At 38.4% G+C, this 27237-nt stretch overlaps 1 protein-coding gene and 1 pseudogene across 4 annotated transcripts in view; one reads left to right on the top strand and one right to left on the bottom strand.

Annotated features, from left to right (window-relative positions):
* The window catches only part of PRORP (protein only RNase P catalytic subunit), a 164421-nt gene that overhangs the window by 23537 nt on the left and 113647 nt on the right, over positions 1–27237 (top strand). The gene's annotated exons all lie outside the window — the stretch shown is intronic.
* LOC118144914 (septin-7 pseudogene) lies at positions 13143–14174 on the bottom strand (annotated as a pseudogene).

Genomic DNA, 27237 nt, shown 5'->3' on the forward strand with positions numbered 1-27237 from the left:
TGGAGTGCAATTGGCAAGATCATGGCTTATTAAAGTCTCCACTTCCTAGGCTCACATGATCTTCCTACCTCAGGCTCCCAAGTAGTTGCAACTACAGGCTCACATTACCATGTTTAGCTAATTTTTTCTTGAGATGATATTTTGCCACATTGCCCAGGCTGGTCTCAAACTCCGGGGCTCAAATAATCTGCCTGCCTCAGCCTCCCAAAGTGCTGAGATTACAGGCATGAGCCGTGGCATGGCAATTTCTTAAAATAAGACAATAATGAAGTTTGCCACATAAATTGACTCTTCTCATCACAAAAGGTTTTTTTACAGCATGCAGTGCTTTTTGATAGCATTTTACCACATTAGAACTTTCAAAATTGGGGTCAGTCTTCTCCAAACCTGCAGCTGCTTTGTCAACTAAGTTTATGTAATATTCTAAATTCTTTGTTGTCATTACAATATTCACAATGTGTCCACTAGGAGTAAGTTCTATCTCAAGAAACCACTTTCTTTGCTCATCCATAAGAAGTAATTCCTAATCCAAGTTTTATTATGTGATTGAAGCAATTCAGTCACATCTTCAGGCTCCACTTCTAATTCCAGTTCTCTTGCTTTTCCACCATATCTGCAGTTCCTTCTTCCACTGAAATTTTGAACCCCTTCAAGTCATCCAAGGGTTGGTGTCAACTTCTTCCTAACCTCTGTTAATGTTGATCTTTTGACTTCTTATGTGAATCACAGATGTTCTTTGTGGCATGTAGAGTGGTGAATCCTTTCCAGAAAGTTTTCAATTGACTTGGCCCAGATCCTTTAGAGCAATCACTATCTCTGACAGCTATAGCCTTATGAAACATATTTTTTCCAATAGTAATATGTGAAAGTCGAATTTACTCTTTGATCCATGGGCTTTAGAATGGATGTTATGTTGGTAGACATGAAAGCAACTTTCATCTCCTTGTACATCTCCATAAGAGCTCTTGGGTGACTAGGTACATTGTCACTGAGCAATAATATTTTGAAGAGTCTTTTTTTATGGCGCAGTAGGTCTCCACAGTGGGCTTGAAATATTCAGTAAACCATGCTGTAAACAGATGTGCTATTAGCCAGGATTTGTTCCACAGATAGAGCATAGGCAAAGGAGGTTTAGTATAATTGTTAAGGACCCTAAGATTTTTAGAATGGTAAGCTGGCATTGGCTTCAATTTAAAGTCAACTGTATTAGCCCATAATAAGAGAGTCAGCCTGTCCCATGAAGTTTTGAAGTCAGGCATTGAATTCTTTCTAGCTATGAAAGTTCTAGATGGCATTCTTCCAATAGAAGGCTGTTTTGTCTCCATGGAAAATCTGTTTAGTGTAGTCATATTCATCCATGATCTTAGATCTTCTGGATAACTTGCTGTGGCGTCTACATCAGAACTTGCTGCTTTACTGTGCACTTTTTTTGTTTCTTATTTTGGTTCTTTTGGTTCTACCTGTCTGTGCCCATAACCTTCCAGTTGCACTTTTTTTTTTTTTAATACAGTGTCTCATTCTGTCATCCAGGCTGGAGTGTGGTGGTTATGATCATAGTCCACTGGCACATCAAACTCCTGTGCTCAAGCAATCCTCCCATCTAAGCCTTCCACATAGCTGGGACTACAGGCATACCACCATACCTGGATCATTTTTAAGTTTTTTGTAGAGATAGGGTCTTGCTATGTTTCCCAGGCTGGTCTCAAACTCCTGACCTCAAGTGATCCTCTTGCTTCAGCCTCTCAAAGTACTGTAATTACAAGTATGAGCCACCATGCCTGGTACCTTGCATTTTTATATTTTGGAGACTGCTTATTTTCTTAAACTTTTTGAGCCAAATTCTGCTTACCTCCAACTTTTCTTCTGCAACTTCCTCACCTCTCTCAGCTTTGTGGAATTGAAGCATTCAGGCCTTACTCTGGATTAGGCTTTGGCTTAAGAGAATGCAATGGCTTATAGGCCGGGCACGGTGGCTCACGCCTGTAATCCCAGCACTTTAGGAGGCCGAGGCGGGTGGATCACAAGGTCGAGAGATCGAGACCATCCTGGTCAACATGGTGAAACCCTGTCTCTACTAAAAATACAAACAATTAGCTGGGCACGGTGGGGCGTGCCTGTAATCCCAGCCACTCAGGAGGCTGAGGCAGGAGAATTGCCTGAACCCAGGAGGCGGAGGTTGTGGTGAGCCGAGATCGCGCCATTGCACTCCAGCCTGGGTAACGAGCGAAACTCCGCCTCAGAAAAAAAGAGAATGCTATGGCTTATTTGATCTTGTATCCAGACCACTAAAACTTTCTTCATATCAGCAATAAGGCTGTTTTGCTTTCTTATCATTCATTTATTCACTGAAGTAGTACTTTTAGTTTCTTTTGAGGACTTGGCATTTGCAAAGTTTGATACCTAGCTTTTGGCCTATCTTAGGTCTTTTTTGGTGGCAGGGGCGGCGGGGGATACAGAGTCTTGCACTGTCATCCAGGCTGGTGTTCAGCAGCATGATCTTGGTTCACTGCAACCTTCGCCTCCCAGGTTCAATTGAGCAATCCTCATGCCTCAGCCTCCTGAGTAGCTGGGGATTTCAGGCATGTGTCACCACGCCTGGCTAAGTTTTAGTAGAGATGGGGTGTTGCCATTTTGCCCAGTCTGGTCTAGAACTCCTGGCCTCAAGTGATCCACCTACCTCAGCCTCCCAAAAATGCTGGGATTACAAGCGTGAGCCACCATGCCCAGCCCTGTCTTAGCTTTTGACATGCCATCTTCACTAAGCTTAATGATTTCTAGCTTTTGATTTAAACTGTAAGACCTGAGACTCTTCACTTGAACACCTAGAGGACATTGTAGAATTATTAATTGGTCTAATTTCAATATTGTTATGTCTCAGGTAATAGGAAGGCCTGAACAGAGGGAGAAAGATGGGGAAATGGCTGTCGTTGGAGTAATCAGAATACAAACAACATTTGTTAATTAAGTTTACTGTCTTAAAGCAGCAGAGTTTCTGGTGCCCTTAAACAATTACCATTCATGTGTGTTGGTGCAAGAATTCTGGCCAAAAATGTGAAGCTAGAAAAATCAGGGAGTTCATAGTTATAGGAAGGTTAAACATTTAAAAAGAAAAGCAGGTCACTCCTAGCAGTGGCCTTCCCAATGTCAAATGTTTTCCTTATTTCTTCGTTCTTCTTACTGTTTTTTTCTCTTTTGAAATGGAGTTTCACTGTTGTTGCCCAGGCTGGAGTGCAATGGCATGATCTCAGCTCAACACAACTTCCACCTCCTGGGATCAAGCAATTCTCCTGCCTCAGCCTCCCAAGAAGCTGCGATTACAGGCATGCTCCAGCACGCCTGGCTAATTTTGTATTTTCAGTAGAGACGGGGTTTCTCCATGTTGGTCAGGCTGGTCTTGAACTCCTGACCTCAGGTGATCCACTCATCTCGGCCTCCCAAAGTGCTGGGATTCCAGGCATGAGCCACTGTGCCTGGCCTTCTTTTCCTTTTATGTAACACTGACTGAAACAGCTGGGATCCAGTTTTTTTTAAATGAGATTCAGCTTGAAGCAGTGCACTTTCTGCCTAAAGCCTTGCTGGCTTTGGCTTTACAAGGAAATGAGAATTATGTGTGGGATGGGTGTTTGGTTGCTGCTGTTTTGGATTTAGGTTGGTGATTTTTGAACATAGAGGACGTTTTGAGAGGCTGATCTGAGGAGGGTGCTTGCGTGGATAGTTTTGTGTGGAGTAGTGTGCTAGAGACAGAGGGATAAAGTCACGTTTAGGAGGTTTAAACAAGGTGGGAATGTGCAAAGGAGACATTTGACTTATGTTTTTCTTGTGCCAAGGGCAGGAGAATCTTGTATTTCTTACAGCCTGTGATCTTTTCTCTCTCAGATTCAGGTTGGCACCATTACTATTATACTATAACCTATTGCATCATTTGGCTTGGAAACCAAGCCATTTTTAAATTAATTTGTATTTATGGAAAAAGTTTTATGAGTTCTGTATAATCATCTTATAAGTACATTTTTAGAAACAGTATTTGGAAGTTTCTAAGCCTGTAATCCCAGCACTTTGGGAGGCCGAGGCGGGTGGATCACAAGGTCAAGATATCGAGACCATCCTGGTCAACATGGTGAAACCCCGTCTCTACTAAATTAGCTGGGCATGGTGGCGCATGCCTGTAATTCCAGCTACTCAGGAGGCTGAGGCAGGAGAATTGCCTGAACCCAGGAGGCGGAGGTTGTGGTGAGCCGAGATTACGCCATTGCACTCCATCCTGGGTAACAAGAGTGAAACTCCATCTCAAAAAAAAAAAGAAAGATACTAGATTAGAAACAGCAATATTGGTGCTGAAGCCTGTCACCTTACTTCTGAAGGAAAAGAAAACTACCAGTATGAAAGAGCAGTGGTTAGGCCGGGTGTGGTGGCTCACGCCCGTAATCCCAGCACTTTGGGAGGCTGAGGCGGGTGGATCATGAGGTCAGGAGATCGAGACCATCCTGGTCAACATAGTGAAACCCCGTCTCTACTAAAAATAGAAAAATTAGCTGGGCATGATGGCGCACGCCTGTAGTCCCAGCTACTCGGGAGGCTGAGGCAGGAGAGTTGCTTGAACCTAGGAGGCGGAGGTTGTGGTGAGCCAAGATCACGCCATTGCACTCCAGCCTGGGTAACAAGAGCTAAACTATGTCTCAAAAAAAAAAAAAGTGAAAGAAAGAAAGAGCAGGAGCTGAGACATTGACAATAAAGCCTTTGATCTCCATTGAACCAAACTCCCAATCTTTATATATACATTATCGATTCCCCTCTTTCCTTCATATCCCCCCTTTAATCTGCCAGCACTCCCTGTCTTCTAGCTCTGCTTTATTTTTCTCCATAGCACTTATCTGACGTGACATACACACACACACAGACACACACACACACAGCTTTTACTATCTATCTTTTCTCTATATAGAGTGAAAGCACCACAAGGGTAGGGACTTCTGTCTGTTTAGAACACTGCTGTATCCTCATAACTTAGAAAAGTGCTTAACATAAAGATGCTCATTTGTTGCTGTATCCTCATAAGTTAGAATAGTGCTTAACATAAAGATACTCATTTGTGGAATAAATGAATAATAGTTACCATTTACTGAATTCTTAGTGTCTTGCTAAGATCTTTGTGCTAGGATCTTTGTATCAGTTATCTCTAATTTTTGTGAAAATCCTACAAGGAAGGCAGCCTCCCCTTTTTTGCTAGACCTCAGAGAGGTTAATTGATTTGCCAAGCAAGGTTTGTAAGTAACAGAATTAAAATTGGAATGCACATCTGTCTCACTCCCAAATATGAGTTCTATTCATCATGCTTCCCTGTGTTCATAATAAAAATAATGGGCCACTGAGAATTTTTTTTTTTTTTTGAGATGGAGTCTCGCTCTGTTGTCCAGGCTGGAGTGCAGTGGTGTGATCTTGGCTCACTGCAGTCTCTGCCTCCCAGGTTCAAGCAATTCTCCTGCCTCAGTCACCCTAGCAGCTGGGACTACAGGCATGTGCTATCATGCCTGACTAATTTTTGTAGTTTTAGTAGAAATAGGGTTTCACCATATTGGTCAGGCTGGTCTTGAACTCCTGACCTTGTGATCCACCTGCCTCAGCCTCCCAAAGTGCTGGGATTACAGGCGTGAACCACTGCACCCAGCTGAGAAATTTAATGAGATACTGTTCAGTGTTCTTCATTTGATAAAGAAAACTATATAGTATGTTTCTGACAACAGTTTCCATCTTGGATTATCTTGACTTTGAAAGATGAAAATTAAATAAAATTGGGTGTTTAAAGGAGCATGCTTCAGTTATCTGGAACATTTAGGTATATGTAGAGTGCATAATTCCCCAAACTGCAAAGCGGAAGGGAGTATTGTTTGTATTCTTGGAGAGGTTTAAGAGGTCCTCGCTCAAATACTAATTGTGTTTCTTAATTAAATTTTGTTTTTGAGATGGAGTCTTGTTCTTGTTGCCCAGGCTGTAGTGCAATGGTGCAACCTTAGCTCACTACTACCTCTGCCTCCCAGGTTCAAGTGATTCTTCTGCCCCAGCCTCCCAAGTAGCTAGGATTACAGGGGACCCGCCATCACACCTGGCTAATTTTTGTATTTTAAGTAGAGATGGGGTTTCACTATGTTGGCCAAGCTGGTTTTGAACTCCTGACATCAGGTGATCCACCCACCTCAGCTTCTCAAAGTGCTGAGATTACAGGCATGAGCCATCATGCCTGGGTAACTTGTTTTTTAAAAAGCAAATATTTGTATAAGGCTTATTATAAGCTAGTCACTGTTATGAGTACTTTATAAATATTAACTAACAACATATGTATTTATAATAACCTTGGGAAGGTTACTTCAGCACTTTTGTTCTTTTTCCTGGTCTTTAAACAGAGACAATTGGACCAGATGATCTCCAAAGCCCACTCCAGCTCTACAATGTTTAGGCTTTCTAACTGTTGCCACACAGACTAGTTAGTTATGTGTTAAGAAAAGTTAGATGAGGTCAGCTTTTCCTAGTGGGAGCAGAGATGAGAGTGGAGCCCAAAAGACAGTGCAGAGTAGAACAGGAAGTTTAATTTATGTGAATACAAGTGCAGTCTATATGTAGCACAGCGTCAGTTTGGTAGGGAAGGAAGACAGCATCAGGTAATTGTTGAGGTTTCGATGATGTGAAGCTCTTTAGTCTACCTCTGTCTTTCCTTAATATCTAAAGGGAGAAATTCTAAATTGTTAAGTCTTGAGCGGAGCACATAATACCTCCTTATTAACCAGTACTACTTTTTTGCTATAGGTTGAAATTTGGCTCATGGTTCCTCTTCAAGAATTTAAGAAATAGGAAATAGGAGAGTTAAGAATTTGATAAATGAAAATATCAAACCTGAATCTGATCAAGCATCTAGAGCTCACTACTAATTTACTGGAAATATAGGGGGCAGAGGAATATGTTAAATTACTCCTCAAGGATAAAATTACCAAATACCGTCTGTGGGAAACTACAAGACACACAACCCAGTTTCTTCCAATTAATCAGTCACAAGAAAAAAAAAAGAGAGATGGAGCAATGACCTATAGATAAAACCAATATGAGATAAAGCAACCATTTGCAGTATATGGATTATATTGGGCCCTTAGTTCCTGAGTTGAACAGTCAGAGGAATCTGAACACCAGTTATTGGAGTAACTAAGAAATTATTGTTGATTTTTATTTAGGTTTAATAATGTTAGTGAGTTAAAGCTCTTTTTTTTTTTTTTTGAGGTAGGGTCTCAATCTGTCACCCAGGCTGGAATGCACAGTCACAGGTCACCACAGCCTCAATCTTTTGGGCTCAGGTGATCCTCCCACCTCAGCCTCCTGAGTAGCTAGGACTACAGGTGCCTGCCACCATACCTGGCTAAGTTTTGCATTTTTTGTACAGAGGGGCTTTCACCATGTTGCCCAGGCTGGTCTCTAACTCCTGGGCTCAAGTGATCCGCCTGGTTTGGCCTCCCAAAGTGCTGGGATTACAGGCGTGAGCCACTGTGCCTGGCCCAAACTCTTTAGATTCAGAGCTAAACACTGAAATATTTATGGATGAAATGATGTGATGTCTGAGATATTTTTCAAAAATAACTGAGAAATAGGGGATGGAATAGATGGAGTTATATATGAAACAGGATTGGCCATGAGTTGATAAAGCTAGTTTATAGGTTCATGGGGATTTATTATATTATTCTGCCTACTCTTGAATATGTTTAAGATTTTCATTTTTAAAATCTTTTTTTTAAAAGCTGACAAAGGGACCAGCTATGGTGGCTCACACCTGTAATCCGAGCACTTTGGGAGGCTGAAGTGGGAGGATCACTTGAACCCAGGAGTTTGAGACAAGCCTGGGCGACATAGTGAGACCTGGTGTCTTAAAAAAAAAAAAAAATGCTGACAAATAAGTATATGCTTTCAGGATAGAAGTTATGAAAAGGGAGATTATAAAACAATGCTTTCTTAGTGATTTTCATGCAGATGCAACATCTTTCTATAGTAAAGATTTCCTCAAGTAAACATAGCATATATTCATTATAAAGGATAAAAACAATTCAGAAATATCACAATAGAGAGTGAAAGTTTTTTTCTTAAAGCAAATGATACTTTTTTTTTTTGAGAAGGAGTTTCGCTCTTGTTACCCAGGCTGGAGTGCAATGGCACTATCTCGGCTCACCGCAACCTCCGCCTCCTGGGTTCAGGCAATTCTCCTGCCTCAGCCTCCTGAGTAGCTGGGATTACAGGCACATGCCACCATGCTCAGCTAATTTTTTATATTTTTAGTAGAGATGGGGTTTCACCATGTTGACCAGGATGGTCTCGATCTCTTGACCTCGTGAGCCACCCGCCTTGGCCTCCCAAAGTGCTGGGATTATAGGTGTGAGCCACCGCGCCAGGCACAAATGATACTTTTTAAATGCTGAAAATTGTCATGTCATTTGCATGTGTTCTTCCATTTTTGGAATGTGCAAGATAGATAAAATTTCTTAATAGAGTAGAACAACTAATTTAGATCCAGAGTCAATTATATAAAGAAACTTTTCCTACTGCACTGCATTGTTTTTGCTTTGCAAAGCGGTTATTAACATTTTTTTCTGGGTTAGGGGAGGAGTTTAAAAAAAAAAATCCTGTACAGGTTAATCCATTGTGTGGTGAAAGCTATAGCTAAGGTGGCAATGTGGAATGCTGCAACGTGGAATGCTGCAGTGTGCACAACCCCTGCTTTTAGCCTGGGTGGCAACTGCAGATTAATCCTGGTGTGGTTAGGCTTTCTACAAATGGAAATTTGAACCTGAGAGCTTCTGTCCTTAACAGTGCTAATTGGGAGATGTGGAGTGAGGGGATTTCTACTCTTTGTTAATAAGATCTCCAGGCGCATTTCCTCTTTGTTTTTGCATTTTCCTTGGCTGTGAAGCAGCTGCAGGGAAGTAAAATGTGATATTCTGCATTTAGGAGTGCTGGCTTTTCTTTCAGAGACTTATAATTGGAAGGGTGGAAGGCATATGGATTGAGCTACCTACACAGCTAATTTAAACCTAGGTGGTTTACTTTTGTTTTTGTTTTTGTAAGGAGTTCACTGCATTTGTGCCGAGAGTAGATTTGTTCAGATGATTTGAATTAGCAGATAACTCAGGTTGTATCAAAAGCAGGCTTTTCTCTAGACTGATCACTGCTTTAACCGTGTGATTCTTTGCAAGCTGACTGAAAAATCACTAGTGGCAAAATTGGATTCTGTCATATTAATAAAAATACTGTAGTTCCGTTTCAGATTCATACAGCATAAATGCTTATCTTTTTGGTTGACCTGATTATTTAACCTGTAAAATTCTCCAAAATGAGAAAAAATAGGCAGAGGATGTTTTTCTAGAAAATGCAATAAAGCCATATCAAGGTGTGATGTTCCCAGATAAAATGTCAGTGGGAAGTGAAAAGAACTTATTAGTAGAGTAGATGCTCAGGAGTTGTTAGACTTAGTTGAAAGTTCTTATCATAAATTAATACTTTTTTTTGTAGTCATTGTCAATATTTCTTGCCCTAATAACGGTGGTTCATTTTTTTCAAAATATACTTATGAGCCTATCCTAAACATGGGCCAGACCTTTTGATATTTTTGATATGGTTTCTTCCCAAATCATTCACCATTGTGTTGATAGTACAAGGCTTCTTCACTTGCAGTCAGAGAAACAAATGACCGTTAGAAAACAAGAACTGATTATTAAGTACCCAATTAGCAGAGCCGAATGATCAGATCCAAAGCATAGCTTTCATTATCCCTATAAATTGTGTGATTAGTGAAGCTTAACTAGTATTTAAACCCAGGCACCCGCCATCACACTGTGGCTAATTTTTGTATTTTTAGTAGAGACGGAGTTTTACCATACTGGCCAGGCTGGTCTCAAACTTCTGAACTCAGGTGATCCACCTGCCTCAGCTTCCCAAAGTGCTGGGATTACAGGCATGAGCCATGGCACCTGGCCTGGTGTAAAACTTTTAAAGTAGAATCCTGCTATTAGTAAAGGAATGATAATGGATTTTGAGGGTAAAGGAAAGAGCCAAACTCTTCCTTGTTTTGTGATTCAACCCTGGTGTTTTTTAAGTTTTATTTTATAGGATTCTGAATCCCCAGAAATTTTGTAAAAGTTTGTGTAAATATGTGTGCAGTATTTCAAATGGGTTATGGATTAATAGGTAGATGTCACACATACATCTAGGGTTAAAATAGATTAAGTTCTTAGTTTGTTTAGCTAAGCACACTGAAATTTATCAGAAAATAGCCAGATAGAGAAGAAGCAGTTGTAATGTATTTTGGTAGTTTCTCTAGGCCTCTGGAGTCCCCAATGGGGCTGAATAGCTGCCAGTAACACTATCCACTCAAGGTAGGATCTTTCTCACTTAATTTGTGCTGCATCACACAGACTGTTTATAAACAGACTCACACTATTGTTCACAAAGACTGACACCACAATCTGCATGCCTTCTTTAAGCGGATTTTTATGAATAGCAGGCTCTCCTCTTTAAGACAAACTCCATGTCCTGTCCTCACCAGGAGGAGAAACAACTCACTCAGTCCTCATCGTACAGGATGCCCATTTTCCTGCCATGAGGGCATGTATTTTTCTTCTGGGAGAGGACCCAGAGCCTTTATCAGTGACCCTGATGGGATTTCTTCCTCAGCCTTAGCTCTACTTTCTTGTCCAAGTGACTCTCACATTATTTTCTTTCATCCTGACTACTCTTGAAATGCCAGATCAATGTAGCCAACTGATTATGAGACATTTCTATGTGAATATGCCATTATGAACTCAAATTCAGTGTGTCAAAATGAAATGACATATAAATGCTTCTTCTAGCCCCTAATACCACCATTGAGTTTCCGCTTGTGACTTTTCTTTCTCTGCCATGCAGACTGAAAAGATTAAAGCTGACTTTGTCTCCTCTCTAATACCAGTCCTATTGTGCAGCATTTCACATCTCTGACTCTGCTGTTCCATTTCCACTAATTCCATCTTGTCTAGGCATTTAGTGCATCTCAGCCTCGACTTCTGGATTACCACTGGTTTTCCTGTGTCTACATTCTCCTTCCATCCTTTTTTTTTCCCCACACTATTGCCAGGTCATTTTTTTTTTAACATCACAACATTGTTTTGTTGTATCGGACCGAGCACAGAAAGTCAACACCAAGACAGAAGTATGCCGAATTGCAGGGTTTATTGCCGGCGACCACGGAGGACTCATGTCTCTCCAACCCGTGGCAGAGAAAGAAGGGTGACAAGACCTTTTTATACCCGCAAAACCACCTTGGGAGTGGGGGTGAAGAGTAGAGATGGGAATGAAAGCTGCCAATCACCTCCTAGACTGAGACAAGGGTGAGGGGGGCTCCGGACATTCCAAGGGCCAGGGGACTTTTGTCATTCCGATTGCCACTTAAGAGGTTTACAGAAGTTAAGATAAACATTAGTTTATACATTATTTGGACAGGTGTGGGGTCCACAGATTTTTCAGTTGCTTGGCGCCAGGATGGAATTATCTGGGGGTGCTTACTCTGGTCAGTACTGGTAAACAGAGGCCAGCAATTCTGGCAGTTACAGATAAGAGAAGGTATGCAGCTTTACCTCTCTTTTCATTTTGCAAAGTAAACTTAGCAGTTTTACAGAGGCCGAGGTTAGCAGTCATTGTGAGGAGAATGGAAACAGTTTTGTCTCTTTATAAAATGGCATTGTACAGGTTCTAACTCTAGGCTGGCTATATCACAGTTTGTTATGTGAACTTTTTTTTTTTTTTGAGACAGAGTTTCGCTCTTGTTGCCCAGGCTGGAATGCAATGGCATGATCTCAGCTCGCTACACCCTCCATCTCCCGGGTTCAAGCGATTCTCCTGTCTCACTGCTTCCCTGGGATTACAGGTGCATGCCACCACGCCCAGCTAATTTTTGTATTTTTAGTAAAGACAGGGTTTCGTCATATTGGTCAGGCTGGTCTCAAACTCTTGACCTTAGGTGATCTGCCAGCCTTGGCCTCCCAAAGTGCTGGGATTACAGGCATGAGCCACCACACCCAGCCTATTACGTGAGCTTTTTACAATACAAACAAAAAATACAGAAATGAAATATATTAATACAGCTAAATGAAGAATGATGACTTTTTTCTCTTAAAGAAGCCATGATTCCCATTTTCTAATAAAATAGACTGCATATAGGTAGAAACAGGTTGGTCATTAGCTTTACAGTTTTGCCTAGAAATGAACTTTAAATTCATTTTTTCCCCTGCTACTTACCATAAAGTGCAAAAAGGGAGTTAAAGGAAAGTTTTCTTGTTGGGTTCTACCATAAGAAAGAAGCTATATTCTATTTTAGCAGGCTAATATATGGAAAATATCTAAATTAAATGCTTTTATTAAAATGAGGCAGTAATGAGATTCTAGCTAAAGAAGGCACTAAATGAGAATAGCATTATTTAAAGACTCCAAAACAAACAAATAAAAGGTTGTTATAAAAAAGCTCTAGGTCCACTGTAAGCCCATCAATTTTTTTTCCCATGCATATTTTTAAACAAAGTGTCAAAATATAGGGTCAGCTGTGTTAGGCTAAATTACATTATTGTATGTGCTGCATTGAAGGGAACCTTTGTATTATAATTATCGTAAAGAAGCATAATTTGCATCATATTGTGACAATTTATCCTCAGTGAAAACCTTCTAGAGTCCTTTTATTTTGGAATATCCTGTGAGGAGTCAAATCACCAGAACATGATTATCTTGCTTTAAACTGAAGATAGCTGTCTTTAATTAAAAAAAAAAAAAAAAATAGGAAAAGAAAATATAGGAAAGGCACTTAGAGCTATTACTTTCTTTTTTTTTTTTCTTTTTGAACCAAGTTTCACTCTTGTTGCCCAGGCTGGAGTGCAATGGCACAGTCTTGGCTCACTGCAACTTCTGTCTCCCAGGTTCAAGCAATTCTCCTGCCTCAGCCTCCTAAGTAGCTGAGATTACAGGTGCCTGCCACCATGCCTGGCTAATATTCGTAGTTTTGGTAGAGACAGGTTTTCAGTATGTTGGCCAGGCTGATCTCCAACTCCTGATCTCAGGTGCTCTGCCTATCTCGGGCTCCCAAAGTACCGGGATTACAGACGTGAGCCACCGTGCTCAGCTGTGTTATGCTACTTTTTCATTTGCTCATGGCACAGCCATTGGAACTTAGCTTCAGAGTCCTTCAGTTTTTGAACTTTTTTTTGACCTTCATCTCAAACACCTGCTCCATCTGCAGCTCCATCTTCTTCATTTTAGCTACTTGCTCCCTTCTTTCTTCTCCCATTTGTGCCAGAAGGCTCTTAGCCCTTATTTGTTGTCAACTCCATTATAAGTCACAACTGCCAGTTTTCTGCTTTCATAGTGGGCATTATTAGTAACGTCTTTCAAATATGCATGTGTTATTAACATATTTCTTAGAATTATAAAATTAGTGTTCACCATTTTCAACTTCAGCAACACCCCAAGGATACTGCCTTCCTTTAACGCTTTTGCCATTAAGTTCAGTGATACAGTATTACTACCTACCTAAGCAAGAGGTAAATGGTCCTTCATCTTTTTAACAAGCATTTGTCTTCTTCATCTGTTTCTGGAAATTTATATATTTTACATTCTTAGATTTCTTATATTATCTGTTTTAAAGTTATTACTGGTTTAAGTCCATGTCCTGAAGGAGCAACGAAGTATAAACATCCCTGCACCCTGTTATCAGGCATCTGACATCTGTTTACTCATGATTCTGCATTTAGGTAGTCCACAAATTTTCTATCAATGTAGTCAATCGCAAGCTTCCAGCAATTACTATTAACTATTGCATCTCCAAATCCTGGGGTATCAACTGTTGTCAGCAGCAACTGAACACTACCTTCTTTGATTAAAACTTTGGATTGTTCCTCCTGCACATTCTTTCTAATAATAATTCTATGAGAAAGACCTGGATACTCTGGAGATTGCAAATATAGGAATCATAAGTTGATTAATGTTGAGTTTCCCAGATTTCCCATTAGCATAAGTGTGAATTCAAACCTTCTCTTCACTGATTCTCTGGATACTTGATTTGGGAGATAGACAAATCCCACACATTTCCATCATTCCAGTGATCCAGATTCCAACAGAAGAAATCTACAGAGCAACTATGGTGCTGCAGTTGACGCCCTTCTCTTCAGCAGCAGTGGATCTCACACTCCAGGTCATTCTTTTCAAAACACCAGTGTAATCATATTACTCCCGTGCCTCAAAACCTTCAGCAGTTTCCCATTACTGCCCTGAAAGTAATTCCTCCAGTTTGGCCACAGCCTCCTTTTCAGGCCTCATCACTTACCATGCTCCTCCACAGACACCTGCTTTGGCCAGTGCCAGCTAATCAGAGGCTCTAGACTATTTTGTGTTTTCCTCGTCTTCTTTTTCCCTCATCTAAAATATACTCCTACCTCCAAATCCTGGTTTTTCCTTCATGGCTATCTCAGCCTCTTTCCTTTTTTCACCTCCGTAGTCTGCATTTTTCTTCCTTTGAACTTGCAGCATTTATTAACCCTGGCTCACATCTGGCTATAGGTCCTATACTATGTGTTCTTGTTTTAGTGTTTAGTTTTTCATATCACTATCTTTTGTTATTTCAACCAGATTAGAAACTCTGAGGGACTGGATACCCTTTTTCATATTTTCCACAATGCTTAGTTAGCATCCAGTAGGTGGGTAGTAAATATTGTTATTTATACATTAAATAATTCAGTGCTTACATTTATTGTCATAGCTACCATTTAGTTATATCAGTTAATCTTTACAGCAACTTTGAGGGAATACATATTTTCTCTACTTGACAAATGGGGAAACTGAGGTTCAGAAAAGGGTGGTAACTTGCCAGAACCTCACAGGTTAAGTGATGAAGTCAGGATTCAAACCTAAATCTTTGGACTCAGTAACACATGCTATTTAACCATACCAGTAATTCTACTTCCTTATGAGACTGATGTATATTTTTTGAGAATGGGAAATTACCTAACACTTAGCTTACTCTTATTTGCTTAATTATGGCAGAAGAAAAGGTGTGCAAACATGGATTTGTAGTGATTACTAGCAGGAATAATGAAACAGATTCAAACCGTGCCAAAGTTCACAGGAAAATAGAATTTCCCTTAATCTCATTGATTACTGGTGGAATGACTCATCTTCCAGTTGTACATTACTCTTGAGTTACTCAGACATTTGTATAAGTTAGCGGAGAAAAAAACCACGGAAGAGATGTACAAGACACGTCATTTGAGCTAATGAATGTTCCTGGGATATCCCCAAGATTTCCACCTGAGTTTTCTTGCCTGTCCTATTTACTGTTTGACTGTTTCACCTTTTGGTTTTCTTTCAGAGTAAAATCACATCCCATTTCCTTTCTGCTTTCCACTTGGATGATTTTCACAGGCTACTCTTTTACTACTGCAGTGCACGAAGATTAACTGTCTACATATTTAACATTAGTCAGATTTACTGTTGTTGAATTTATGCACTAGAAATTTCAGAATTTAAAATTTTTCATTTTTTCATTCTCTTCGCTGCTTCTCATTTTTTTTTTCACCAAAGGAGGACAAAAATAACCCAAACTATCTTTTTTTATTGAGATGGAGTCCTGCTGTGTCACCCTGGCTGGAGTGCAATGGCACGATATCAGCTCACTGCAATGTCCATCTCCTGGGTTCAAGCAATTATCCTGTCTCAGCCTCCCAAGTAGCTGGGATTACAGGTGCCTGCCACTATGCCCAGCTAATTATTGTATTTTTAGCAGAGATGGGGTTTCACCCTGTTGGTCAGGCTGGTCTTGAACTCTTGACCTTGTGATCCACCCCCCCACCCCCACCCCTGTAATCCCAAAGGATTACAGGTATGAGCCACTGCGCCCAGCCACTATTTTCTTTTTTTAAAAAATTAGCAATAGAATTGAGTATAGATGGTAGTAAATTTTGCTTCATTTCTGTGGGAACATTGAAAACTTGATAGCTTTTTCAAACAATTGATAAATTGTTTCTGCCTTATAAAGAAAGGAAATACATTCAACTCAATGAAGTCATTAGTATACTGGGAATTAGAAATAAAGATTCGGTATTTTTTTGTTGTCATTAATTTAGTCTTTCGGTCTACATCTCAGTTTTCTCACAGGATTGTTTTAAGGATAATCAGAAGACCTATGCATATTGTAAAGCAAAAGCAATCCTTAAGGATGCACTACAGGCAAGCCTCAGCTGAGAAACTTGATTTATGAACCATGCATACATGCATACTACAAAGGGATGGATCTTACCTCAGTCTAGTGCCCTTTGAAAGAGACAAGCTAAATGGTCTTTTTGGCCCTTGAATCAGAATATCTGGGAACAACTGAAATGTAGATACATTTTTCTCAATGTGGAAGCAGTTAGGTTATGGGTCCTTACAGGGAATCATCTACTCTACTGCCATGTGAAGACAGGAGCCCATTTCTGTCAGGAACAGGAAGCAGGAAAAGTTATTTTTCTAGTATTTAATGTTAAAACCCAAAGAGTTATAAATGTTGATAAACTATTGGTAAAACTTGTGGTATTATTATTTACCTAAAGCACATATAGGGGCTTTTATAGTATAGACTTTTTATAATCATATCATTTAATTTTATTGAGTCCTTAGAATAATAGCCCTTCGAAGTATGTGTTAATAGCCCTTCGAAGTATGTGTTAATAGCCCCACTTTATTCCTGAGGAACATAAGGCTCAGAAAAGTGAAGTGACTTGACCAGTGAGGGGGCTTAAATTTTCTACACATTTCCTTCCGAGGAAGAAGGGAAGTTAGGCACTGTGTTGGCGCTTTAGAGCAGGTTTTGGGTTACTTGTGAAGCAGAGGGGATTTCCAGGGTGGTAAGCATGGACAGACTCCTTGAATGAAAGCAGAATTTTTTTTAAAGTAGTTAATAGCATTTTGAGGTTTGTAGAATTCAGGCTGTGTTATTGCCTTTTTTTAATATTTTACTTTTTGGCCTGATTTGTTTCTTTCTAATTTGGGAGTAAGATTTCATAATTAAAAATATATTGCCCTTTGCCCTTTCTTTTAGCTGTTCTCTATAAATCTGTCAGAATATAGTATGAAAATGAAGGAGAGTGAGAATAAAAATAATATAGCTGATTCTGTCTAGAAATTTAATTTCTAAACCATCTTTACCTGAGTTAGATCTATTTCTCCAAAGCTGAGTCAAGACTGAAGAAATTAACTTTATATACTTGTAAGTAACTTCTGTTCTATCTGGAATTTACCGGATAATATATTAATACTTGGAAATAATACCTAATTGCTAGGGAGCATGCATCTTTAGCTCATGATTCTAGATGATTGAGAATTTTTTAGGGAAACGTTTTCAGTCCTTCATGTAGTTGATAGTGGGCTATCATTTTATATTTCAAGATTAAAAAATAGATTATTTCCTTTCTCCTTTCTCTTTCTCCTCTTCCTCTCCTCTTTTTTCTTCTTTCTAGCTGTATGGAATGACCATACTTTAATTATTCATTGAGTCTTCTTTTAGTATCTAAGTTGTTTCAAATCTTTTACTATTACAAAACTACCACAGTGAATCACCTTACACATTTGTAATTTCTCACTTACTCTAATATAGATGTAAGATAGATTCCCACAAATTGAATTGCTAGCACAGTGGAGACATACTAATTTCAACTGGCCTTCATGGAAATTTTCTCAATATATACTCTGATCAGCAAAATATGAGAATTCTTTCTCCACACCTTTACGATTCAGTGTGATATCAAACATTTTGATCTTTGCCTATATGAAGTAAAAAATAAAATTGCAGTATAGGGTTAATTTACAATTTTCTTGGAGCGTGGTGGAGTATCTTTTCATAAGTTTGAGAGTCACTTATGTTTATTATCTGTAAACTGTTTGCTTCTGTCTTGCCCATTTTTTGAGTTGTTGATTGTTTTCTTATTTATTTTAGGAGCTCTTTATTTGAAAAATTATCTGTGATTTGAATTACAATTTTTGAGGCATTACTCAAGTTTTTTTTTTCTCCATGTATATTTTAAAATATTTTAATTTATTAGACTTTGCTTTTATGGCTTCTAGGTTTCGTATCTAGAAAGACCTTTTCCCTTGCAAAGTTATTTTTTTATTTTTATTTATTTATTTAATTTTATTTACTTATTTCTTTTGAGAAAGTCTCACTCTGTCACCTAGGCTGGCGTGCAGTGGTGCGATCTCAGCTCACTGCAACCTCCGCCTTCCAGGTTCAAGCAGTTCTCTGCCTCAGCCTCCTGAGTAGCTGGGATTACAGGTGCCAGCTCCATGCCTGGCTAATTTTTGTATTTTTTGCAGAGACTAAAAGCCTCACCATCTTGGCCAGGCTTACAGGCATGAGCCACCACGCCTGGACTGCAAAGTTATTGAAAAACAAACAAACACAGCGTGGTCACCAGCATGACCAACATGGTGAAACCCCATCCCTACTAAAAAATACAAAAATTAGCCAGGCATTGTGGCATGAGCCTGTAATCCCAGCTACTTAGGACGCTAAGACAGGAGAATCGCTTGAAGCTGGGATGTGGAGGTTGCAGTGAGCCGAGATTGTGCCATTGCACTCCAGCCTGTGCAACAGAGCCAGACTCTGTCTCAAAAAAAAAAAAGAAAAGTCAACAAACAGAAATGAGGGATCTGTGGGGATCGCTCCCGTGTGAGGCCCCTAGGAAATGAGCCTTGCCGTACGGTGAGCTTGAGCCTGGACACAGATCCCCGGTTGGGGGAGTCGAGCTGAGGGAAAGCAGGAACCAAGAGAGGGACTATGCTATTCAAAATAATTAACAGACATTACTTTATGGATATGAGGACTTGGGAGGCATTGTGTCCACTTTCGGCTCCTTATGGTTTATTGCTTGATTGTGTTCATTTTGGACCCTTGTTACCTTCATTGTAAAATATTAACTTAAGTATTTACACTTGGTAACTTACCATAACTTACTGGGTGTAACTGTAACTTACCATAACTTACTGGGCGTAACCGTAACTTACTTACTGTAACTTACTGGACGTAACTGACTTAGTGGGTGTAACCTGCTTACTATAACTTAAGTATGTTGATCTGGCGTAAACAACATTAACTTCAGAAAAGTATATAATGGAACATATTGCAAAAATAAAATTGCTGCTTGGACATAGCCTAAGCCAGCCCTCCAGACTCCACTTTTCTTTTTTCTTTCACTTCCGCACACTCTCTCCCTCAGGTTGAAGGAGACATCTACGTTGGTGGTCTTGGGGACTCCTGCAGGTCGGTAGCCCCCCGGCAGATATGCTGGACCCCAACACAGAAACAAATAACTTCCTTTTGCTCCCTATACTTTTGTTGTTTTTCTCTAAATTTTTGATCCATTTAAAATTTTTTCTCATATGAGGTAAGTTCCAACTTAATTTCCTTCCCAGCTAATTAGCCAATTGTGTCAACACCATTTGTTTAACAACCCATATTTTACTAGGAATAAAGCAGGATGCTACTTTTAGCATATACCAAATTCTTCATATAAATATTTAGGTCTCTTTTTGGACTTACTGTTCTGATTCACTAATCTGGATACCTAACACTATGACACTATTTTGATTATTGTAGTTTTATGATATATCTCTTGTCTATTAGAGCTAATCTTTGTAGCTTGGGTTCTGGCACTTTCTTTAATAGACGTACCAGACGTAAATATTATAGCCTATGATAAAATGAATTAGTAATGTTCCCTGGGGCAAAATCATGTTTTATATATGTGATAGAGTCCTATTACCATTGGCTTTTAAATGCTTTTGAACACAACACAGGTACAATATACATTTTATGTAGTAACACATTTATAAATGAAAAAAGTTTTTACACATACAAAATTATGTACTCTTGCTATATTTGTTGCGCTCTATTTTAGTTCTTTTTATTTCCCCCCAAAATGCTGGTTGCAACCACATTAAACAGATCTCATGACATAGTAAGGGGTTGTGACCTGCAGTTAAAAAACACCTTATTATTTGATGTTATAATCATAGCCATTCTAACTAGTGTGAGATGGCATCTCATTGTGGTTTTAATTTGCATTTCTCTGATAATTAGTGATATTGAGCATTTTTTCATATGTTTATTAGCCACTTGCAAGGCTTCTTTTGAGAAGTGTCCATGTCTTTTGTCTGTTTTTTAATGAGGTGGTTTTTTGCTTGTTGAATTAAGTTTCTTATACATTCTGGATATTAGACCTTTGTTGGATACAGTTTGTAAATATTTTCTCCTGTAAGTTGTCCATTTACTTTGTTAACAGTTTATTTTGCTATAAGAAGATCTTTAATTAATTAATTAGGCCTCTAATTAATTTTGTTGCAATTGCTTTTGAGGAGTTAACCAAAAATTCTTTGCCAAGGCTGATGTCAAGAAGGGTAGTTTCTAGGTTTTCTTCTAGGATTTTTATAGTTTGAGGACTTACATTTAAATCTTTAATCCATCTTGAGTTAATTTTGACATGTGATGAAAGGTAAGGGTCCAGTTTCATTCTGCTACATATAACTAGCCAGTTATCCCAGCACCATTTATTAAATTAGAAGTCCTTTACCCATTGGTTGTTTTTGTTGGCCTTGTCAAAAAGCAGATGTGCAGCTTTATTTCTGAGTTTTCTATTCTGTTCCATTGGTCTATATGTCTGTTTTTGTACCAGTATGAGGCTGCAGAGAAAAGGGAACGCTTATACACTGTTGATGGTCATCTAAATTAGTTCAGCAACTGTGGAAAGCAGCTTGGAAATTTCTCAAATAAGTTAAAACAGAGCTACCATTTAATCCAGCAATCCCACTGCTGGGTATATACCCACAGGGAAATAGATGATTATACCAAAAAGACACATCCACTTGTATGTGCATTGTTTTACGACTAAAAATAGCAAAGACATGGAATCAGCCTAGTGCCAATCAGTGGTAGATCGGATAAAGAAAATGTGGCACTGTACACCTTGGAATGCTATGCAACCATAAAAAAAAAACAAAGTCATGTCCTTTGCAGCAACATGGATGGAGCTGGAGGCCATAATCCTAAGCAAATTAATGAAGGAAGAGAAAAGCAATTACTGCATGTTCTTACTTATAAATGGGAGCCAAACGTTGAGCATATATGGACATAAACATGGGAACAACAGATACTGCAGACTGCTAGAGGGGGTGGGGTATGGGTTGAAATGCCACCTATTGGGTACTAAGTTTACTACCTGGGTACAGTATACCCATGTAACAAACCTGCACATGTTCCCCCCCTATCTAAAATAAAAGTTGAAATTCCAAAATAAATAAAAATAAGGAAAAAAGGAAAATACTTCATTAGATATATCCAGGTGAAATTCCATTAGTCCTTATTAGTCTCTTTTGGGAGGGAGTAGGAGAGTGGGAATGTTGTGTCTCCTTAAATAAAATAGGGAGACCACATCAAAGAAAGTAGGATTTCTCAGCCAAAGAACTCATGGAGGACATTTGCAAAGTTTGTCTCCCATTGATTGCAGGTGCCTTGCAGGGAGGGGCAGTAGTCTTGATTGGCATGCCTTGCTTAAGAATACAGGCTGCACTATTAAAATGTACTGTATAGGAAAAAGGAAATACTATTACAGTGCATGTACCAAGAGGTTTAGGCCCTATGTGTAAATTACTCCATGATCCTTAAACATAGTTATTTTGTTGTCTTCTGGCTTTTGGGCTTGGCTTTCTAGCTTGAATTTCTTATTTTTGAGATGGGGTCTTAACTATGTTGCCCAGGCTGATCTGAAAGTCCTGGGCTCTGGCAATCTTCCTGCCTCGGCCTCCTGAGTGGCTGGGGTATAACTTGACTTTTGTTGCTCTGAGGGATAGAACAACAAGAGAATGAACTTCTGGATTTTGAACCCCAAGTCCACCATTTACTAGTTAGATGATCTGCTTAACTTCTCTGTGCTTTATTCTCCTAATCTGTTAAGTGGGAATACCTGTCATTATTAGAACAATAAGAGAATTTGTATATGTAAAGCACTTAGAATTTTTGTTTCTTAATGGCTTAGTGATCTACATGGCACAGGGAAAGCACTATATAAGTTTATGGTATTATTTATTTTACTTGGAACTATGTAGGATTTTTTTTATTTAACGTCACAATAAAAATTTTGTGGGGAGATGATTAGGTGATTTTTTTTGTTGTTTCCCTGAATCTCATGTCATGTGTCCTTTAAAATGTAAGTTTTTTTTTTTTTTTTTTTTTTGGAGATAAAGTCTTGCTTTGTTGCCCAGGCTGGAGTGAAGTGGCATGATCTTGGCTCACTGCAACCTCTACCTCCCGGGTTCAAGCAATTCTCCTGTCTCAGCCTCCTGAGTACCTGGGATTACAGGTGCACGCCACCATACCCTGTTAATTTTTGTATTTTTTATAGAGACAAGGTTTCACCATGGTTGGCCAGGCTGGTCTCAAACTCCTCCCAAAGTGCTGGGATTACAGGTATGAGCCACTGTACCTGGCCAAAAACATAGGTATTTTTAATCTTGGGGAAGTTTTATTTTTTAAAAAATGATTATTTTTGTTGTTGTTGTTTTGATTTATTCCTTGGGAACACCCTTTTGAGGCTTAAAAGTTGGATCTCTCTGTCCCTCATATCTTTTATGTTCTTTCTCTCAACATTCTTTTTCTTCTTTTCTTCTGCACAGAAGTAGAATTTCTCAAAATTTGTGCTGCATTTCATGAAATCCATGTTCTAGTATGTTAGTTCTAATCTTTACTGCTTTCAAAGCATATTTAAATTCTGCTGTTGCATTTTGTTTTGTTTTGTTTTGTTTTCCATTTTTATTTTATTTTCGCCAGATCTCTTTGCATCTCTTGCTGTCTCTCCTTAAAGCTTATTGGTGTTTCTTCATAGATGCAACTGAATTTGTCCTCTTCTTTGAGGGATCCAGGCAGAGGTCTTCTAAATTGTATTTGAGTTTCAGAACATGTTCTTTTCTGAATTTTTAAGGCAAAGCTCCTAAGATATGTTGCTGTATTTTTCTTGGCCTGTGATGGACTTTTTCACCCTATTGAATTATCCTTGAATGAAAAGAGATCCATGAATGCTCAGCATATACCATTAGGCAGATGGGTATAGTGTACTTAACCCCTTCATTGTCCCTTCAGATACTGGCAGTTTCCACCTTTTGGATCTAGTCTCATCAGGATATTAATCTAGTTTATCTAGTGAAGGTAAGCTGCATGGAGATGGGCATTTTTCCACTCTGGCTTATTGAGCCAGATATGATTTATAGTTCTTCTCTGAACAGCATCTGAAAGACTATTCCTTGGTGGGATGTATTTGTCTTGTCATACTTTCAGTCCCTTTATCTGCTCATACCACTTCTCTTTAGATGATAAAGTGTTCAGAGATGCTGTATTCTCCTAACTCTTCTGCCTTGAAGGTTATTTATTTAATTAGGATAGAAGAAGACAGCTAATGGACCACCTGGATTAAGTGGTAAAGGAAACTTGCTTGAGAGATGTTTGACATGTGGTAAGGCTATCACTGTTTTTTCTGCTTAATATAGCCCTTGTACCTAAAATTGAGTTAAAGTATTTTTTTCTGCTTTTCTTTGAGTCACCTCTACTTTTTGTGTCTCAAAAGCTGAAGAAATGTGCTAAGATAGTTTGTCTCAATAAAATACCATTGATTACCATTGGTCATTTGGTTAGGAGAACTCTCCCAAACTTCTCCTCTCTTTAGTTTACAGTACTGTTGCCAATTTAAAATAGCCTCCATGTTAGTTGTTAAAAATGATACTTTTTAGCATGTGGCTTCATTTTCCCCTAGCTACATTAAGGCAATGATGTTAATGTTCTTATTTAGGATCTATTTGGCTTCTATGGTTTAAAGAATGCATACAAAGTAATTAGATACAGAGATGCATTTTGTATTGTTGTTCTGATGTTAAGAGCAGTGCTTCCAACCAAAATAGCCAGTATTCCCCTGTTTTTCCACATCTACTGTGACTAAAGCCAGTTACTTTAATACCGAATTCAAAAAGACCTTTCTCACTTAATGTCCTACTCTAGCAACTAAGAGGAAATAAGAGGAATACAATAATGCATACTCAAAACTTTACATAAAAAGCAGTGATCTTCACATGTTAACTATATCCATGTATAGCAGACACCAGATAATATTTTCTAAGGATAAGAATAAAGGGAGTATTAAAGCAACTGGGTTTAACACCACATTTTCCCCCCATTCATTCATTAGTTAATAGACACTTAATTGTTTTCAGTTTTTGGCAATTAGGAATCAAGCGACTGTTAACGTTCACATGTAAGTCTTTGTGTGGATGTGTGTTTTTTATTTATTATTTATTTGTTTTTAAGACGGGTTTCACCATGTTGGCCAGGATGATCTTGAACTCCCAACCTCAGGTGATCCACCCACCTTGGCCTCCCAAAGTACTGGGATTACAGGAAAGAGCTACTGCACCCAGCTGGATGTGTGTTTTAATATTTCTTCTGTGAATACTCATAAATGGGATTGCTCAGTTATATGATAAATATATGCTTAACTTTATAAGAAACTGCTGAATTATTTTCCAAAGTGGTTGTACCATCCTTCATTCCAGCAATGTTTGGAAATTCCAGTTGCTCCTCACACTTGTTATGAGTCAGTCTTTTTAATTTCAGCCATTCTAGTGGGTATATAATGATATCTTGCTATGGTTCTAAGTACATTTTCCTAAAGACTAATGATGTTGAGTATTTTATAGTAGTTACTGGACCAAAGGGAGTTCTTCATCTTTGCAACATTGATATAATAAGATTATCTGATCAAGAGTTGATACCCAGGTTTTGTCACTTGTCCCAATAATGTCCTTAACAAACAAGTTTTTCCTTCCTATGGATCCAAACTATGACCACACATTGGATTTAATTGTCATGTTTCTTGGGTCTCTTTTTATCTCAGTTTTCTTTGTCTTTCTTGGACCTCAACTTAAAAAATAATAATAAAGCATAGGCCTATTCTTTTATAACATGTCTCTCAATTTGGGCTTATCTGATATTTCCTTATGATAAGATCAGGTTGGCATTTTTGGCAAGAATGTTACAAAAATTGTTGTAACCTTCTCAAAGGCATTATATCAAGGGCCTCCCATGTGAATATTAGTGGTGACTTTATGTATTGCTTAAGAAATTTTTGCCTATTCTGATGTTGCTAAGAATTCTCCTGTTTTCTTCTAGAATTTTCATAGTTTTGGCTTTTAGGTTTATGATCTATTTAGAAATAACTTTTGTGTGTGCTGTGAAATAGGGATTGAGATTCATTAATTATTTTCAAATTTTGCCTTACTAGCTTTTTCTATTTCTCTGATTTCTGCTTATTGTTATTCTAATTTCTTTGAAATTTAATTTGTTCTTTTCTACCCTTTTGAGTTGAAAACTTAGGTCAGTGTTTTTTAACCCTTCTTCTTTTTATGTAAGTGTTTAAGGCTGTATATTTCTTGCTATGTATTAGTGTATTGCATCCCATGAATTTTGATATGCAATTTTTATTATCACTTAGTTCAAAATATTTTCTAATTCCCTTGGTGATTTTTTTTGACCCTTGGGTTATTGACAAGTGTGTTTGGCAATATTTGGGGCTTTTATAGATATTTTACTGCTATTGGTTTTTTGTTTAAGTGTGTGTGTGTTTGTGTGTGTGTGTGTGTGTATGTGTGTGTGTATCAGCACATATACTCTTTAAGATCTCAGTATTTTGAAATGTATTGAAACTGATTTTATGGTTAGTCTATTCTCACACTGCTATAAAGAACTGCCCAGGCCTGGTAAATTTACAAAGCAAAGAGGTTTAATTGACTCAAGGTTCTGCATGGCTGGGGAGGCCTTAGGAAACCTACAATGAGGGCAGAAGGGGAAGCAGGCATGTCTTACATGGCAGCAGGCAATAGAGCATGTGAGAGCACAGGAAAATCTACCATTTATAAAAACTTCAGATCTCATGAGAATTCACTGACTATCACCAGAACAGCATGGAGGAAACTGCCCCCATGGTCTAATCACTTTTTACCAGGTCGCTCCTTCAACACCTGGGGATTACAATTCAAGATGAGATTTGGGTGGGGACACAAAGCCAAACCATATCAGTGGCCTAGCTTGTGGTCTGTCTTGGTAGATGTTCAGTGTGCACTTGAAAAGGAATATGTAGTCTGCTATTGCTGGGCATAGTATCCTGCGATATAGTATGGATTTGTTTTCTAAGTCCTCACTGATTTTTATCTACTTGTTCAATCAATTATGCAGAGAAGGGTGTTGAAATCTCCATCTATAATTGTAGATTTACTTATTCCTCCTTTGTTCTGTCAGCTTTTGCTTTGTCCACATCTTGGAGCTCTATTATTATATATGATATGACTTTGATATATTGATTCTGTCATCATTATGAAATGTCCCTTTTATTATTTTTTATAGCACTCCTTTTCTTCAAGTCTATTTTATCTAACATTAGTGTCATCATTCCAAGTTTCTTAAGCTTACTGATGCATGATACATATTTTCCCCTACTTTTCACCTCCCACTTATTCTGTATGAAAGATAAGTACATTTATTATAGATAGCATTTTTTTATAAGTGTGGATTTAAACATTTTATTTTGCTATTTGTCTTCTATTTATCCCATCTGTTTTTTGTTCTTCTGTTGCTCCTTTCATGTCTCCTTTTGGGTTAATCCAATTTATTTTAATTTTTCATTTAATTCTTCTATTTTATCTATACCTTTTTACATTATTTTTTTAACTTTTTAAAATTTTTATTAACTCTGGCCTACAGATCTCTGTTATTTTTTAAATGTATGATTTGGCTTTACAGTCTAAATCCTTAACTTAATTCATTCTACTTAGAGTTTATATTGAACCATATCACATGAGATATAAGAACAGTAGAATTCTATTTACCACTTCCTGGTCTTTGTGCTGTTGTTTAATTATAGCTTAAAACATATGTTATATCTGTATATGTTTTAAGCCCCATAATATAGTGCTATGATAATTTTTGCTTTAAGTAGTTGTATGTCATTTATTTATTTATGAGACAGAGTTTCACTCTTGTTGCCTATACTGGAGTGCAATGGTGTGATCTCAGCTCACCACAACCTCTGCCTCTTGGGTTCAAGCGATTCTCCTGCCTCATCCTCCCAAGAA

The sequence above is a fragment of the Callithrix jacchus genome, chromosome 8 (assembly GCF_049354715.1).
Source record: "Callithrix jacchus isolate 240 chromosome 8, calJac240_pri, whole genome shotgun sequence".
In the NCBI taxonomy this organism is placed as follows: Eukaryota; Metazoa; Chordata; class Mammalia; order Primates; family Cebidae; genus Callithrix; species Callithrix jacchus.